We start from the raw sequence: 17,274 nt of genomic DNA, 5'->3' as shown, positions 1-17,274 counted from the left end.
GTGGACCGCGAGTGATAATCAACCGAAGGAGATTACTGCTACAAGAGGGAAGAAGAGCCCTTGTGCCTTGGCAAAGCGCTTTCCTGGGAAGAGCAAAAACGTTCACTCAAACAGAGCCGAGAACCTGATTCGGAAAAAACCGAGTGGGGCCGAGCCGAGCCAATCACACGAACGCAATCCAGACTGGGAGGTATGTGGTGGACGGGAGGCAGGCGGGGGGAGCCGAGCCAGTCTCACAAGCGCGACCAAGGGCTGGGCAGGGCGTGCAAGCTGAGCTGAGTCGAGCCAGTCTCGTAAGCGCAACCAGGGGCCGGGCCGAGCCGAGCCGAGCCGATCGCGCGAACTCAATTGGAACTAGACAGGGAGGAACTCGTCTGCTGTGAACTATTGCTAGTTTCCCGAACTCTAAACTCCGAGGCCGAGGCCCCTTGAGAAGAAGGTTCAAAGGGGAATTTTGTGTCCAGTATCCTGCATGCTCAAACCCTAAGGTTCAAGACACAAGTATGAAACCTGGCCGAGCAACCAAAGCAGCTGGTGGGCAGTATCGAGACACCTGGCGTCTCGGCACCCAGACACTTTCTCTCGTCCTGTGCCTCTCGTCAGGAGAGCGCTCGTGATTCATAGAATTCAAGGTACCCACGAGACTCCCAAAAATCGGGAGCAGCTGCTTTCAGTTTCCTAAAAGATTGAAAGAGCCAGGCACAAAGCCAGGCTTAGACGCAGACTTCCACGACTGGCAACGAGGGAGTGGCCTTGAGGCCCCTGAAACGCTAGACCCCACTGGAGAATGCAATCGCCCAAGGGCGGGAACAGCCAATGAGAGAAACTTGTCTCCCGGAAGAGAGTCAGTCCCTTAGAAGTCCCGCATGACTCCCCAAGGGAATCTCTTCCCCGCTTCTTCTGGTGTTCGAACTGCCAGGATCGAGACACCAGGCTGGGAACCCGACTGAGCACTGGCAAGCACTTGGAGTGCTTGTGGTGCTGGCAGGAAGAGCTGAGATACCTGGGTGCCCCGGCCCTTTCTCTCGCACTGCTTCCAGGGCTGAGGAAATACTCTCCAGACCAGATCGGGATACTCGATATTCCATAGAATCTTGAGCACTCTGAGCAGCTCGCGAACGAGCGCCGGAAGCAGTCCCTGTCTTAGACGCGGAACCTCTAGGACTGGGAACGAAATCGCAAACCGAGGTCTGCACGCCAACGGCTCCCGAAACACAAAACCCAGGGCTATGCGAATCGGTTTCCTAACTGGAAGGTTGGGAAGAGCCAACGAGAGACCCACTGCCTCCTCGGAAGGAGGCAGACCCTAGACATCCAAGGGCATCAAGGGGAAGAAGCATCCTTCCTCTCCTTCGGCCGATGGAGGTCTGTCCGATTCCCGGGACCCCCTTGGGCCTCAGGAGGGGAAGGAAAGACGCAGCAGAAGATGAAATTGAAGATATGATGAAGAAGACGGTGGCTACTTCCACAAGGTGACTTCCTTCACTTCCACTCTGACATCTTCTACAGGATGGCAGACATGAAACATGGTATCCTCCAGGGCAGTCAGGCAGGAACACAACGGAAGCGGCCCAGGACACGACCACCAGGAGAAGCAGCAGGCACGATCAGGACAGCTGATGCGGGAGCTACAGCAGCGATTCGGAAGGCAGAAGCTACTGCAATGGCCAGGAACATCATTTTCCACAGAGCGACTTCCTTCACCTTCACGCCAACATCTTCTACAGGATGGCCGACATCGTAACCTCCGGGACAGCTGGCAGGAACACAACGGAAGCGGCCCGGGTATGATCAGGACAGCCGATGCAGGAGCTACGGAAGTGGTTTAGAAGGCAGGAGCTACTGCAACGGCCAGGAATGTCAAATGAAAGTCACCAGCAGCGACAGGAACGATCAGGACGGCTGCGGCCGGAGACCAGGAAGAGCCACCCAGAGACTGTCGTTGAGTTAACAGGAGCGTAACACATGGAACAGCAGGAGCAGATGGACCACAGATATGCCAGAGGCATTGCCACAGCATACATGAAGGCCAGCAATGACAGCGATCGATCCACATCGGCGGGAACAGAGTCGGAACAATCCCGACGTGGAACTATGCCATCCAGCTATTGTGGTCGATCCCGAAGTAACACTAAAGAAAGTCGGGACTCCTTCATGCGAGATATCCAGCCAACTACTGCTGTGTCTGCGATGCTCACTGTCAACCTGAAAGAAAAAGCAAAGATGATTAGAGAGGGAAACTCCTCTCGCTACGAGGGGAACTGCCCTACGCAGCAAGAGGAGGTACCCATGAAGAGGTCACCCGACGGCCTGCAACCCGCCCCAGCGGTCTTCGCCCTGACGAGCGAGTGAAGAGGACAAAGGAGAGAGATCTCTACCAAAGGAGAGATGAGGAAGAACCTACGGAGAGAGAAAAGGACGGAGGGGAGGCCACCAAAGGCGCTGTGGAAGCGTAACTTACAGATGACGCCTGCAACCTCCCATTCGCCCCGCAACTCTCTATGCGCAGGCGGCGAAAACAACACTCAGCACAAGTAGGAAGGAAGTAGTCATGCCCTTGTACACAGAGGGCGGGAGCCCAAGAAGGAAAGCGAACTCTTACATCCCAATCAATGTAGAGGGGTGAAAACATTACGTCCCAATCTAATATTTCTAATTGTACAAGGGAACACCTTCAGTATCTAAATAAAGAGCTACTAGAGAGAAGCATTACCACTCAGTTACACTCCTTTAAATATGCCCTTGGCCATCAACCCAAGAGACAGCACAGGGGAACGACGCCTATGCAAGGTTATCACAAATCATGGGTTTGTATTAATAAATATCACACACACATAATATATATACAAAATACTTTAAGATCCCATTGGGATAATAAGAGCTTAATGACAGTCAGGCAAGGAGATCCGAAACCATGTCTGCAATGCATGACGGCCGAAAGCAAACTGGAATGTTTACATCCGGGCAGGCGGGTATTCCCCGCCTACCTGGCGGTAGTTACTGCCTAACCACCTTGCTCAAGAGTTTAACGGGCATTTCCAGCCTACACTGAAAGTAATTCCTAATGTAAAGGACTGATGGTTTGTATATTGTGTCAGAACAACCAAAATTTGTTAAGCTATAAAAACTACACGTTTTTATTTTGAATCAAATCGTAAACATTGTTTTCTATGGCTTGTTTAGGTCGTCCTCAGATGATCTCAACAAGAGTGACGCTTTGGAATTTCGTTGAGAAACCACGTTCGATAACAAGCATTTTGTTAAAAAGCTCAAACATTGCCTTTACAAGTCTAACACTGGAAAACTCATGGCACAGACAGTATCCTGCAGGACTACCTACTGCAAAGAATTTGTAATGACTGACAATACAACAAGTGTCTTTATGCATCATGGTAGCATGTACAAAAGAAGAGACTTGCAATAACCTATAGGCCTAGGTATACTTGCTACTGAGCATTTTTACTACGTGCAAGAACTTTTATTCTTTAAAAATCATATGGCACATACAAGATTAATGATGTTCTGATTTAAAAACAGAGATCACCCCTGCAATTATGTGCCATAGTAATATGCTGAAAATATACGACAAGTGAACATACCAAGCGTATCTACTGCTAACGATATTTCACCAAACTGCACAAAATTATAGCTACATATAGTTCACTATGCTTTGCCTTCCTGTGAAATGTTATTTAATTTTTACTAGGAAGAGTACTTGTACCTATATTGGCAACTACAAAGTGTACAACCTATCATTATAAAGATAATGAGCAAGAAAAAAATAGCAGGACATATTAGCGCCAATTCAATATCCTTTGTTTCCAGGTGTTTGAAGATCACCACAAGGCTCAGTGGCTGCAAGCAGCACCGCCCTGGTGGTGTTGTTGTTGTTGTATTGTATTAAGCCAACTCTTGTGTTATTTATCTGAAAATTTCAGAAGGTCATTTGTTATAGGAAATGAAAGAGATTTACAGTTGTGGAGGAAGGATGATGGTTGTAGTGGGAGGGGGCCATCATGTCACGGATAGTAGTAGTTTGAAGATGTAAGGCCTTTGAAAGAAAAATAGAGAAACATTGCAGGTGGGGTTGTCCAACCCTTTAAACCCTAAAGTCCTGCAGAGTATTCTTAGTGGTAGAAGTTTAGTTGGAATAAGACAGAGATGATGTGTATAGGGCCTTACGGTGAGGGGATGGGATGAGTTGAGGAGGATGATGGTGGTAGTTAAAGAAAGTTTGTAGTGGTAGTATGAAAGTACATGTTAAGTGAGTTGGTGGCCAGTGCCACTCTGAACACACTAACATTACATTACAATTCAGCTGGAAAGTAGAAAGTCTCATTGCATTGTTCTATCTTGGTGGCGGTAAGTTTACTAGCAAGATGTGTCGATGTCCTCGACTATTGCCTTTGCAAGTGTTGCTGCTATTTTAGCTGCGTCTGGTGAGTTTACATCAGCTTGTACAAGCCTCTGAGCAGTGCTGTCTCTCTGCATTCTAGCAGGTAGTGTAGGAGAGGCTGCTGTGTTTCTTCCTCACAGTGCTCACATGGTCTGACACTGGGGTTAACAATTTCCCAGCAGGCTCTGTATCCCAGCCTTAGTCTGTGAATACATACAGCTAGTTTTTCTCGGTGTGTGCCTGTCTGTGGGGGAGGCACTAATTTTGTACCATCTGGCAGTTATCTGTCCATGCCCGTAGGTCTTCCAGCATGTTTGCTTTCATGAGCGGTTTTATGGCATTTTGATCTGTTGTAGTGCAGGTTGTATGTGGATCTGCACTCTGTCAATGTACCTTGTGCTCTTGGCTAGTTCATCCGCTTTATCATTGCCTGGAATTCCTATGTGACTCACCATCCAGTTCATAGTGACTGGTCTTCCTCTTTTCGCTGTGCCCTGGTGGTGGCAAAGCAAACTACATTATTAGTGTGCAGATAATTCCTCCAGTTATTGGAATGGAATGGAATGGAATATAATACAGAATTTTGGCCAAAAGGCCAAGGGCTGGAACCTACGAGGTCATTCATAACTGAAAAAGAAATTGACAGTAAAAAGGTTAAAAAGGTGTAACAGGTGGAAAACCTCACAGTTGCACTGTGTAACAATTGTTAGGAGAGGGTGGAAAGTAAGATGGAAGAAAGAGAATATGAATGGAGGTACAGTGAAAGGAATGAAAGAGTTGCAACTTGGCTGAAGGGACGCTGCAAAGAACCTTAAGTAAAGTCGACAGCGCACCGCATGAGGTGCACTGAGGCACCAACCCTCTAAGGGGCCACCAGTTATTATTCACCATCTATGCTTATGTCTAACCAACACAGACGATGGAGCTTTTTATAAGGGGTAGAGTCTGATATTCCAACTGTGTCAAGAAGTTTAGCAGGCCGGTCCTTGTGCAATGCTTCTTCAGCACATTACTTGAAGGTGGTAGAACAGAAACAGCGAGCGATGTATTACTGTCATATTTTCGTTGTTTTGGAAGCATAGTCTACATCACTGCGTATCCTGAGACTGTCGAGGGATCAATTAAATGTCTAGTAGGCTTAACTAGTCTACCAGATTGAGACACAGTAATGCTATTTTGACTGGTGTATCACCATTACATATGGGGGTAAATATTTCTGCATTAGTGTCACTGGGTTTCTCATTAGATGATGTTGCTACTTCAGGACAACTTTGCTCTTGCTGGGTATCATATACTGTTTTTGGGTTCACACAAGACTATCTGCAATGCTATGTAATTTGAAGTCTCATTCATATCATCCTCAAACATGACATGTCTGGGACGAATCAGTACCTTCTAAGTTTCCTTCTAGTTGTTGAACGCTGGAAGGTATATGAACAAGATTCAGGTCCAATGCCTATAATTGTTCCTGGTAACCAGAATTTAAGTCCCACATCTTGAAAGGCCACTGGTTGTCTCAGGTGTAATTCTGATAAATCTTTGCTATGGTACTTACATTGACACTGGGTTTCATCCTGCTTATTGTTCATCTCTTGACTATGACTATCATCAAGGAGTCCACTGGTGTGTATGGGAGGGTTGCCTTGGATTTTTTTTCCAAATAATAATTCTGCAGGCGACAGACTGTGTGAACCTGGAGAGGTTGTCCAAAAGTTCAACAAGGCCATATCTATATTTTTGGAGATTTCCTTAGTAGAGACTTATGTGTGTGAATAGCTCTTTCGATGAATCCATGGGATTGTGGATAATGAGGCAAGCTGATATGTGATATACCATAACTTTTTACTATCTGCTGATATGCTGCTCCTTGAAATTGTGGACTACTGTCAGAAATACTCCTATTTGGGATGCCAAATATTGAGAATATTTCGCTTGTCAATTTTGCAACCTTGTCACTGGAAGAGTTAATTCTTAAAGCTTCAATCAAAGGAAACTTTGAATGGTAGTCAGTAATAATCAAATACATTTCCCCATTTAAGGAGAAAAGATCAGTTCCAATTGTATGCCAAGGAACATTTAGAACATCAGGCATAATTGGATCAAGTTATTTCCTTTGTTGTGTTGCTTGATATTTCTGACACAACGTACAATTTGTGACAAGCATTTCAATATCTATATTTAGAGCTGGCCAATACACACTGGACTTGGCGCACTGCAGACATCATGCAACACCTTGGTGTCCTTCGTGAATACTCTTGAGGTATTCTTCCTGAAGAACCTTTGGGATAACAACTTGTTTTCCTTTTAGTATAAGGCCATTCTCAATACTTGATTCATCTCTGTAGGACCAAAACTTTCTTAGAGCTGAATGCACATCTCTTTGGAATTCCGGAAATCCTTGAAAAATATATTTCATGAGGAAACTTAATTCTTCATCTTCCTTTGTGGCATCTTGTAACTCACCCAGTTGTTGGGTACCAAACTGGACAAAACACACTGGTGAATTCAAGTATATTTCTGCGTCTTTTCCTTCTTTCGGAAGTCTTGACAAACTGTCTGCAAGGATCATCTTACGACCTGGTTTATATTTTATTTCATGGTCATACTTCTGTAGTCTAAGCAACGTTCTTTGCAAGCGAGCAGGTGCTGCTGTACAATTCTTCTTGGAAATCATCTCTAAAGGACGATGGTCAGACTGAATAACAAAATGTTTTCCTTATTTGTATGTAAGAAAGCGTTCAGCTGCAAATGCGCATTCTCACAGCTCTCGCTCAATGTTAGCGTACCTATTTCCTCTTAGAAGCATGTGCAACAGGTTTGTTGTCTTGTAGCAATGCTGCTCCTAGGCATTCCTTACTTGCAACGACCCGTAAAATCACTGACTTCTTAGGATTGAAATATGCTAATGTTCTGGCACTGCAAATTGACTTCTTTAGTTTTTCAAAAGCCTGTTGGTGTTCGTTGAACCACTGAAAATCACAGTCTTTCTGGAAAAGTTAGTGTAACGGTGCTGTGAGCGAGCTAAGATTGGGAATGTAAGGTGCTAAAGAAATGACTGAAGGTCTGTAACATTTTCAGTCATGCTCAGTCAATTCACTAATAGCTTGAACTTTGGAAGGATTGGGCCTTGTGCCTTGTTTACTGTAGATGCTGCCAAAATACGGTATACTTTCTTCCTTAATTCTGCACTTTGAAGAACTGAACACAAATCCTTTTTGCTGTGCTCGCTGCATCAGTTTATGCATATTGTTATCATGGTCATCTTCATTCAAATCCATACACCATGTCGTTGGCAATGGCAACTAATCCAGAAAGGCCATCCAAAATTTAGTCCATGGCCTGCTGGAATACATCCTGGCTTGTTTTGAGACCAAATGGGAGTCTCTTAAAACAAAAATGACCAAAAGGACTGTTGAATGTGGTTAATAACTGGCTCTATTCTTCTAAACATACACTCCAATATCTAGATTTTGCGTCCAACTTACTGAATACAGCTGCTCCGGAAAATTGATGAGCAAGTTCTTCTAACGTAGGGGTGTGATGAAGTCCTCTCTTCGCAGCTGTGTTTAGCTTCTTAGGGTCAAGACAAACATGCAGACTGCCATCTGGTTTGTGAACATATGTGATACCAGACACCCAACTAGTAGGTTCTTGTACTGGACATAGTACATCTAAGGATATCACTCTGTCTAGCTCAGCTCTGATTTTCTCCCGTAATTGGATTGGTGCTCTCCTGAGTGGATGTATTGTTAGCTCCACACTCTTGTCAACTATCAGTTTATGTTTACAAGGGAATTTACCTACACCTTGGAACCTGTCTGGGTAATTGCTAACCAAATCACTAAGGGCCTTGATAGGTTTACATAAATTCTTGCTTTCTCGAAATGTCTGAATTTCACAGTTCAGATGTACCAACCCTAGAGTTCTACAAGTATGCAACCCAAAGATTACTGGACCTGGAGTATTTGCTACGTAAAATCTTGTTGGTTTCCACGCATCGCCTGGATACTTGCAAGGTATTTCAAGACAGGTATTCTCCTACTTACAATGGGGTTACGTTCCAAAAACCCCATCGTTTGTAGGAAAAAAACGTATCTCAAATTTAGCCTAGCCTACACTAGGGTATTCAGTACATCTATACAGGCAGTCCCCGGTTTACGACGGGTCCGGCTTACGACGTTCTGAGGTTAAGACGCTTTTCAAATACATTCATCAGAAATTATTTATCAGTTTACGACGGATGTTCCTGGGTTACGACACGTCGTAAGCCGATCCGACAGAAGAAATGTGGCTTCAAAATGGCAGAATAATAAAAATTTGAGGTTTTTTGATGAAAAACTCGATAAAAATGCAGTTTACATCGTTTTCAGTACACCCAAAGGAGTTTCAGTACACCCAAAGGATTAAAAGTAAGGTTTTCTTAGGATTTTTGACGATTTTCAGTTTATGACACAGCATAAAAACGGAACCCCCATCGTAAACTGGGGACTGCCTGTACATATATGGTGGCCTAGCCTACAGTATACTCTATACATATACGGTATACTAACTATTGATATCAGCTAATTCTGGAGGTTCAGTGCAGACTGACTTATGATAATTCAATACAAAATGAAATTGAATAAAACAAACAAAAATCAAACGTGTACTGTTATGGGTACTCCTCAAGATTCAGTCTGTTGTTGGCATACTTGAATGGTGTCAGGCTGTTGATGGCTACATATAACTTAATATTGGAAGAGGCAGGGGATGATAAAACAGCAAATTTGAGTTTTACAGAGTTTACCGTATATACTCGTGTATCATGCATCTTTTGAAGACTTAATTTTGAAACTAATTTTCAGGGGATTGGATCATACACGATGCAAAATTAACCTATGTAATATTCACATACAGGCAGTCCCCAGTTATCGGTGGGGGTTCCGTTCCCAACAGTGTTACGATAACCGAAAATAGTCGATAATAGTGCCAACCCCTATTTATTGGCACTGATCAGAGGCGATAACAGGGGATTGGCGCATATCGGTGCCGAAAATCCAGTTATCATCGTTACTAGACAAGCCCAGTAAAACCGGATCGCCGATAACCGAGGACTGCCTGTATTAGTATCGTATTATAAAGTACAAACATAACGAATATGCATCTATTCCATGGATCTTTTAAAATGTTATGCTTTACTTCACTATATCCAATAATATTGTATGTATTCTCATATTATTCTTGTATTATAATATACAAACACAGCTATCAATGTTTTGGTTTGGAAATCAGCTGAGGGCGATTACGCAGCAAGCTTACTTCGCCATATTTATCACACTTCAGAATGATTTTCTTGCTTTTAGTTAGAGTAAATGAATCTCTAGATACTTTATTTATATGGGACAAGGTTGTTTTTTGTTATACACAGTGTTTTCATGTTGAAATGTAACTTGAATACGTCTCGTTGTGAACTAAATTTAGTTATTATTTTCGTTAAAAGTGTTGGGGGCATGTTTACTGTATAAAAACAATCAACAGATTCCGTTTGCTATTTTCACTTGACTACATCATATGAGATTTACGCATTTATCTTTTTATCGGCATGAAAACAACAGTAAAATGCGTTCTTTCATGCCCAGTAGTTTTGATTAAAATACTTTTCTCTCCAGTTTTATTTACGGTCGAGTTTGATGGCATATCGAAGTTTACGGGTTTCATCCATGTTGCCGATGCATGATAATTTATAGTCATAAGCAGCTTCAGCTACAACTTGCAGCTTAAATTTAGCAGTATATTTCCTTGCCGATCTTTTCTCCATTGCGAATAAGGGTATAATGTAATAACATATCAGTCCTATTCTACTTGACGTCATTTGTAACATAACTACAGTAACTGTTTACTCTTGTACAGTGGTTGAAATGCAAGCAAAACAACTATTGTTATCCGATTAAATTGTTCATAGCAAAACAGCTGTTTGTTGTTTGGTCCTTTATGGCTGTACGCATTTACTCAACGAGTATAATGCTACTAACAATACTTTTACCATTCTCTACCATTCTCTTTTACTTTTTTAACATATTTAACTAGAAGATGGGATAAAGAGATAGAGGAAAAGAAGTTAGTCTATTGTAATTTGGTCTCTCTTGCTGCCTGATTGTACGTTGCTTCCTGCACCCATCGCGCACGAAATTTAAAAATATTTTCAAAATATTGTTGTATAGGTATTAATTACAAACCCCATTGCAAAGCTGAATTATCGCAAGGCGAATTATCGTAACTCAAGTACTACCTATATACCCACAGTGACGAAATACGGTACCAGTGTAAGCTTGTAGTGAAGTGTGTGAAAAACTAGTGTTTGTAGGAACTCCTCTTGCATCGATGTATCTTGGGTATAAATTCTTGTATCTTCAGAGAGGTAATATGTTACCTTGAGTGCCTGTATCAACTTTTCCTGTGAGATTTGTTCATCTACCCTTGTAAGGTTCTACTTGAATAGTTGCTAAAGCTTCATCACTGACATCACCAAGAACATCACTGTCAATAATCAAATAAATTGAATTAAAATTGAGATTTTCAAAATCTTCAGATAGACAAGACTCAAAATTTTCACAGACATCACTATTTATAACATTAATTTTCCTACTTCTTTCATGTGTGGACTTGCACATTTTCCCCCAGTGCCCTATCTAATGGCACTTATTACAGGACTGGTCTTTAGCTGAACAGTTCTGGAATCTTGGTTGCCCATTATTCACTTTTGAGTTAGGACACCCGAACTGATGTATTTGGCTTTGCATTGCTTCAACAGTTCTAGCAAGGTCTAGCGCCTTACCTAAAGTTAATGTCTTTGGGTCTTGATCGACAATTTTCTTCTGAACAGCAACATATGCAATACCTTTGATTAACTGATCTATTAAGTTATCTTCTAGCAAATCAGGAGTGCTAAAATTACATTTTGCTGCTCAATGTCACAAAGTTGAAAACGTGCCAACCTAAAATTGGATTTTGGCTCAAAATACTTCCTGAAAGCATTCCAGACATCCTCTGGATTTTCTTTTTGTTGATCCAGTAAATGTGTTCAGTTATCAAATATCTCCACTACTCCGGGCCCCATCCATAAATGTATATAGTTAACTTCATTTGGGGATTTACTGGAGTATGTTGGAGTTCTTAGGTTAACTGACAATATCACTTAAGTTCCTGAATTGCTATGCTAACTCAGAAGCCTCCCAATTGAAATAAGGTGTTTTAATGCTCTCTAAGTCACTGGCATACACAATAGTGTTAGTGGGGAAGTTGCAGTGCCTCCAGTAGAGCTACACTGACTTATCTTACTTTAGGTTATATAATGTACATACACAATTAAGAAATGTCAAATCACTATTGAGACAGGTTAGCCTAGGCTGAAAACATTGGTCACATAACTTTATGGTAGGCATGATACACTAGCCTCACTAGCACTGCAATTATTGTTTTTGGCTTGCTGCACTCGGAAAATTACGAAGATGCACTTTTCTTAATCTTAGGCTAATCATTCATAAGTTAACTTGTGCCTAACACCACTGCCATGACAACGGGTATACTTAACAGTCAACATCGGCTCGGCCTAGCCTAACTTAGTAACCTTAAAACTTCAAAAAAGCTGAACCTTGTATAATGTCATTTGGGTTTACCAAAATATGGCAGCGAGTCTTCTAGCTAACCTACTTCACTGGAGAAAGCTTATAACGCTAGGCTACTATAACATTTACTTGAAATAACGTCACATCGAAACTACTCAGCGTGGCTTGTTCTTTGCAACTTGAAACCTGCAGCCTATATAGGTTGGGATGAGTAGCATCATCAGAATTCGCCACCATTTTTCATTATCCTTGGTAGCTTTTTGAAACTCTTGGATAACTAAATGACATTATATAAGACTCAGCCTTTTGGAAATTTTAAGGTTAACTTGGATTATACGAAAAGTTAGGCCAGGCCCAGCCGATGCTGACTATAAGGACAATGCAGTGCTACATTCACACATGGCGTGAATCTTCTGTTCTACCTCATCTAATATAGACAAGATGTACACAACATAACACTTTAGCATGTGGTACAATGTTCTCATTAGATATTAAAACACTTGGTTGTTCCTTCCGTTGCCTACGTTTTTCGTCTGCTATGCGGAGTATTGCAAAACGGGAAAATAAACACCCAGAACTGACGACCAGAGTGGGATTGGGTACGGAAAAGCTTCATCACTTTTTTTCCTGTTTGTCATTGGAAATGACTTCGGTTAAAACAAGACCAAGATTGTGATCTTTGTACGCATTCACGTTTGGTCAAGGTTAGGTTAAGGAAGGCAATTTCCTTGTTTAAATGTGTCTTGTGGGATAGTTTCGTGTTGAACGAGACGGAAGATGACTCAACAGACAAGGAAACGGACACATCAAGTAGTAATGCAAGTTATATGGTATCTGTAGGGAAGAAAGGTACGCTGTTTTACATGTCGCAATGAGTGTAATATACAATTGTATTATCATTCGATAAACCTGTTGTGAGACACTCATTATGAGGCATATCTTTAATCAAGAATAACGTTACCCGCAGTGCGGTTGTCCAACCAACCTACCCATTCTTATGGAGAACTGTTATAGAGGAATAATAACGTCGCGACTACTGTTATACACTGGGACCTGGTAGCGGTCCAACCACTTGGCACGTTTGTTATTGTCCCCTGACTCCCTGGGGTCTGAGAGCCAATCAGCGCCCGGAATATAAAATGTCCATCTGTTTATGGAGCCGCAACATACCTGTTGTGGCTCCATAAACAAAAAGCTTTATCGTTATTACCGTCTGTATTATTAACGTCGAGTGATAATATTACCGTTATAATGAGTTTAGACACTGTAGATTATATGGAAGAGTTTGATGTGACCGGGTCATCCCAGATAGTGTGAAAAAAGCATAAAGGAAAATAGTGCTGTGTCAGGGGTGTCTATGGTGAAGGTAAAACAATTCTGAACGATGCCTCTAGTTCAGTTGATGGTGAATGTGATGATTATGAGCCTATATGGGTAACAGATCTTGGAGACAGTGTTGCTTTGAGCAAGGAAGTGTCATTATAGGTGAGGGTAAAGAGGAAAACATTGATATTAAAAAGAGGTAAAGACACGTAAAAGGAAGCCTAGTCTCATGGAAATAAAGAAAAAACTGTTATTATAGTGATTGACAACTGATGACGCGTGAGTCCAACACCAGTAATAGTAATAGAGAATGTGGTGATCCATCCCCTTGTGCTATTAGCAGCCACAGACGTTTAGGAAAATGTGCCACCCTCATCAGTTTTGATGCTAATGCCAGTGCCATCACCAGCGGTTGGTCCCAACCTGTGGAACCTTCTATTGAAGAAGCTGAACACCTGGTACAGCACGAAAAGGGAAGAAAATGGGTTAATAGATCAGAAACATGGGCTGGTAAAGTTACTAAAACGCAAAAAAAAATCTTGCTCTGCCCTACCAAAACTTTTTTTAAGAAGACTAGCAACAAGAAAACTGTTATAGTAAGGTCAGTTCCCCTTGCAGCTGCAACGAGTATTTTTCCAAGGTGGGGGATGAGGCGATTAATGTGATCTTCAGGGAATACTGGTCAATGTAGACAGCATACCTCTAAAAGAAATATTCGCAGGAAACCACTCGCGAGAAAGCAGTCCACGGCTGAACAGATAAAGAAGTGGATATTGAGCTACTGTGTTACCTACAAAGGCAAGGAAGTAACATTGCAAGGCTGCCTCTTCCTCTATAAATGCAATAACAGCTATGGAGACCCAAGTTGTAATGGAAAAATTATCTGATGATGGAACAATATTAGACAGTAGCAGGTCGCCCATGAACATAACAATCTTCTGTCAGTTAGAGGCAATGCACCCGTAAAAAGACGCCGATGCGGGGGTGCAAAAAGTCTGACCAGCTTCAGGGCACTGTACGAAGATTTTCAGCTGCAATTATAATATTTTGTATTTGCCTTCTGAAAAAGGATGCCTGCAACATGTGTGAGCGGCTGACAGAAGCTCTTGCTGATGGGAGGAAGGCTGGAACAGATATCTCTCACCTTGAACAAGAGCATCAGGCAAGGAGTGACAAAATTATTAGTGGTTTCCAGTGTCATGAAGACTGCCAAATTCTGTGTCAACAACTGTTTATGGGTCGCCACGGAATTGCAGCAGATCACACCACGTCCTGGTCTCTATGCTGATGGTCCCTGCCTGTCAATGGATTAATCTACTGACAACTGTACAAAAATAAGCAAGACAAGAACTTCTCAAAATTTGGTAAGTAAAATGAGTAAAACTATTTTGTACCATTATCCATTTTTCATGCTTTTTCATCCATTGATTATTTTTATGTGCCATTTTATATTCCATTAATCATTGCGCATCATTATCCTTATCTTAATCTGTACTCACAAGTTAGCTAGGATTATTTAGCATTTTTCATGTTAACTGATGTTGATAAGCTAAATGTAACAATATACTGGAAATTTTTTTTTTCTTCTAGTTTTTTACATTAATCACCATTTTCTTCATTATAAATCGTTATTCACAGGATTATTATTAACATATTTCATGCTAATTGATGTGTATCAGCTGGGCGTGGCGGTATAAAATTTCTGGAATTTTTTGGATTAAACTTTTTTTTTTTACATTAATCACCATTATCTTCATTCTTCTTCTTTCTCTGTATCTTTTCCCACTTCTATGTGGGGCCAGTGTCTCTGACAGCTTTCCTCAACTCATCGTCCTCTGTCCGATTTCTGATGAAAGTCAACTGTCATATTTGGTTTTTGGCTCTTCATTATTAATCGTTATTCACAGGATTATTATTAGCATACCCCATTTTTATTTATTTTTATAAACTGCGTGAAAACATTATTTCTGAGGATTTTTTCTATTAATCTCGTTCCTGGCAAAGGATATAAAAATCTATATGTAATAGAAAGGGTAAGACAATGCGAGGTTTTAGGAGATTAAAACTTCAGTCACTGCCAATAAACGTAAAAGTGATAGAAACTTGAGTATAGTTTTACTGCAAAATCCATCAGTGAAATACGCATTAGGCAGATGTCGTTAATGAAATGTATATGGCGAAATTGAATCCTATACCAAAAGAATTTCTGTACCGTTTGTTAAACTAAAACCGTAAGTGGAAATTTATGTTAACCCGAATGCTCAGCTGTAATCCTGAGCTAAGCAAAAAATGACACGCCAGAACGAGAGCGATTCAAAATAAAATCTATAACTCAGTCAAAATGTACGTTAGAATTTTATTCGTTCGAGTAATGTTTACATACACTGCTGATATACGGGTTTATCGTTAAAATGAAATTTAGCTTTACTTGGAAGCTTCATTACAACAGTAGGATGAGTAAATTAGTTTTATGACTGTTATTATTGGATAATATGAATATCAAAGAGACTGCAGAAGTTATGAATCAGTTATTTTATGTTATTACTCAAAGAGGTGTTGTCGGAAACGAAATATTTCAGTTAGACGCGTGCGTAATTATATACTGTCAACTAGCCTATTTACTTAAAGTTAATTTTAATCAAGAAATTATACAGCCTAAATTCCACTTAAGACATTGTAACAGAATATTGAAAACTGCTTTTCTTCTCAGTGGTTGTAGAAGCCTCATTTTTGGATTTAGGCGCTATAATTTCTTGATTAAAATTAACTTTAAGTAAATAGGCTAGTTGACAGTATATAATTACGCACACGTCTAACTGAAATATTTCGTTTCCGACAACACCTCTTTGAGTAATAACATAAAATAACTGATTCATAACTTCTGGAGTCTCTTTGATATTCATATTATCCAATAATAACAGTCATAAAAGTAATTTACTCATCCTACTGTTGTAATGAAGCTTCCAATAAAGCTAAATTTCATTTTAACGATAAACCCGTATATCAGTTTTTTTTACGTATAAATATAATTTAGTTTCCAAAGAAATTTTTTAAAATGAACTTAAAAATGTGTTAGACCGGCAAATCTTAAAATTTAACACACAGAAAAGAGTTACTACAATTAAAATTCAACGTCAAGCTTGCTGACATGGACCTCACCTTTACTTTGGGTAAAAGACAGCGAGAAACAGGCTTTTCCAGAAGTGATTTGCTGCTAAGTACTAGTGTGTCTCCTATAAAGCAATGGCGGTCTCCATAGTTAAGTAAATAACCCAGTAAAAAACGGTTAAGCGCAGTACGAATCTGGAAGAAAAGAGCCTCGTTTGATGTCCACTAATACCATAAAACGGAATCAGAGTACTTGAGCACACAATGGCAGACACCTTTTTCCTGAGATTTCTGACTCACCTAGATGGTCATGAACACAGTTTCTGTGAATTTTCCTCTTACGTGTTCTGTATTGCGTAAAGATACCAGAAATATTTTTTTAACTTTAATTTTGCAGAAGCTAATTCAATGCACGGATGACCAAGATGTTAATGTAACAAAAAAGATATATATTACTTTTTATATTTGTCCCACCAGACCTTACGCAATAAATCATGGTTATACCTTCTTAGCTCAGCTTAATTCACGAAGGGAAAAATGTTTCCAGTCTTATAAAACTATTGCCGACTCGTGACTCGGCATTACTTGTTTTCCTCGGTGCATGTGCTTGGGGTCATGCGAGAAGCCCCAAATTTCATGAATAGCATGCAGTATGACTTTGCTATTCTTGTTACCAGGCTCTCGAGGCACACGCCCTTTGTCACCTATCGATCTGAGAAGCGTGAGGAGTCATTCTTGCGTGTCATGGTACCTAGATTCCAAGAAGTCATTTTTCCCTTTCCTCGTCAGTTTTCTTTAAATTGTGTTCATTTCTCTCCGTTCCACAGGTATTAGCTCACTTGG

General features: G+C 41.0%; 2 long non-coding RNA genes across 3 annotated transcripts in view; one reads left to right on the top strand and one right to left on the bottom strand.

The window, feature by feature from the left end:
* The window catches only part of LOC136834951 (uncharacterized), a 207,905-nt gene that overhangs the window by 179,234 nt on the left and 11,397 nt on the right, over positions 1–17,274 (bottom strand). The gene's annotated exons all lie outside the window — the stretch shown is intronic.
* LOC136834949 (uncharacterized) overlaps positions 12,919–17,274 on the top strand; it is a 117,450-nt gene continuing 113,094 nt past the window's right edge. The window contains exon 1 of one of the 2 annotated variants that reach the window (XR_010851934.1): positions 12,919–14,687. This is a non-coding gene — a long non-coding RNA (uncharacterized lncRNA). The remainder of the gene's footprint in view (positions 14,688–17,274) is intronic. The other variant, XR_010851933.1, reaches the window with a different exon arrangement.

Source organism: Macrobrachium rosenbergii, chromosome 4 (assembly GCF_040412425.1).
Source record: "Macrobrachium rosenbergii isolate ZJJX-2024 chromosome 4, ASM4041242v1, whole genome shotgun sequence".
NCBI lineage: Eukaryota > Metazoa > Arthropoda > Malacostraca > Decapoda > Palaemonidae > Macrobrachium > Macrobrachium rosenbergii.
This window is presented reverse-complemented; position numbering and strand designations above follow the sequence as displayed.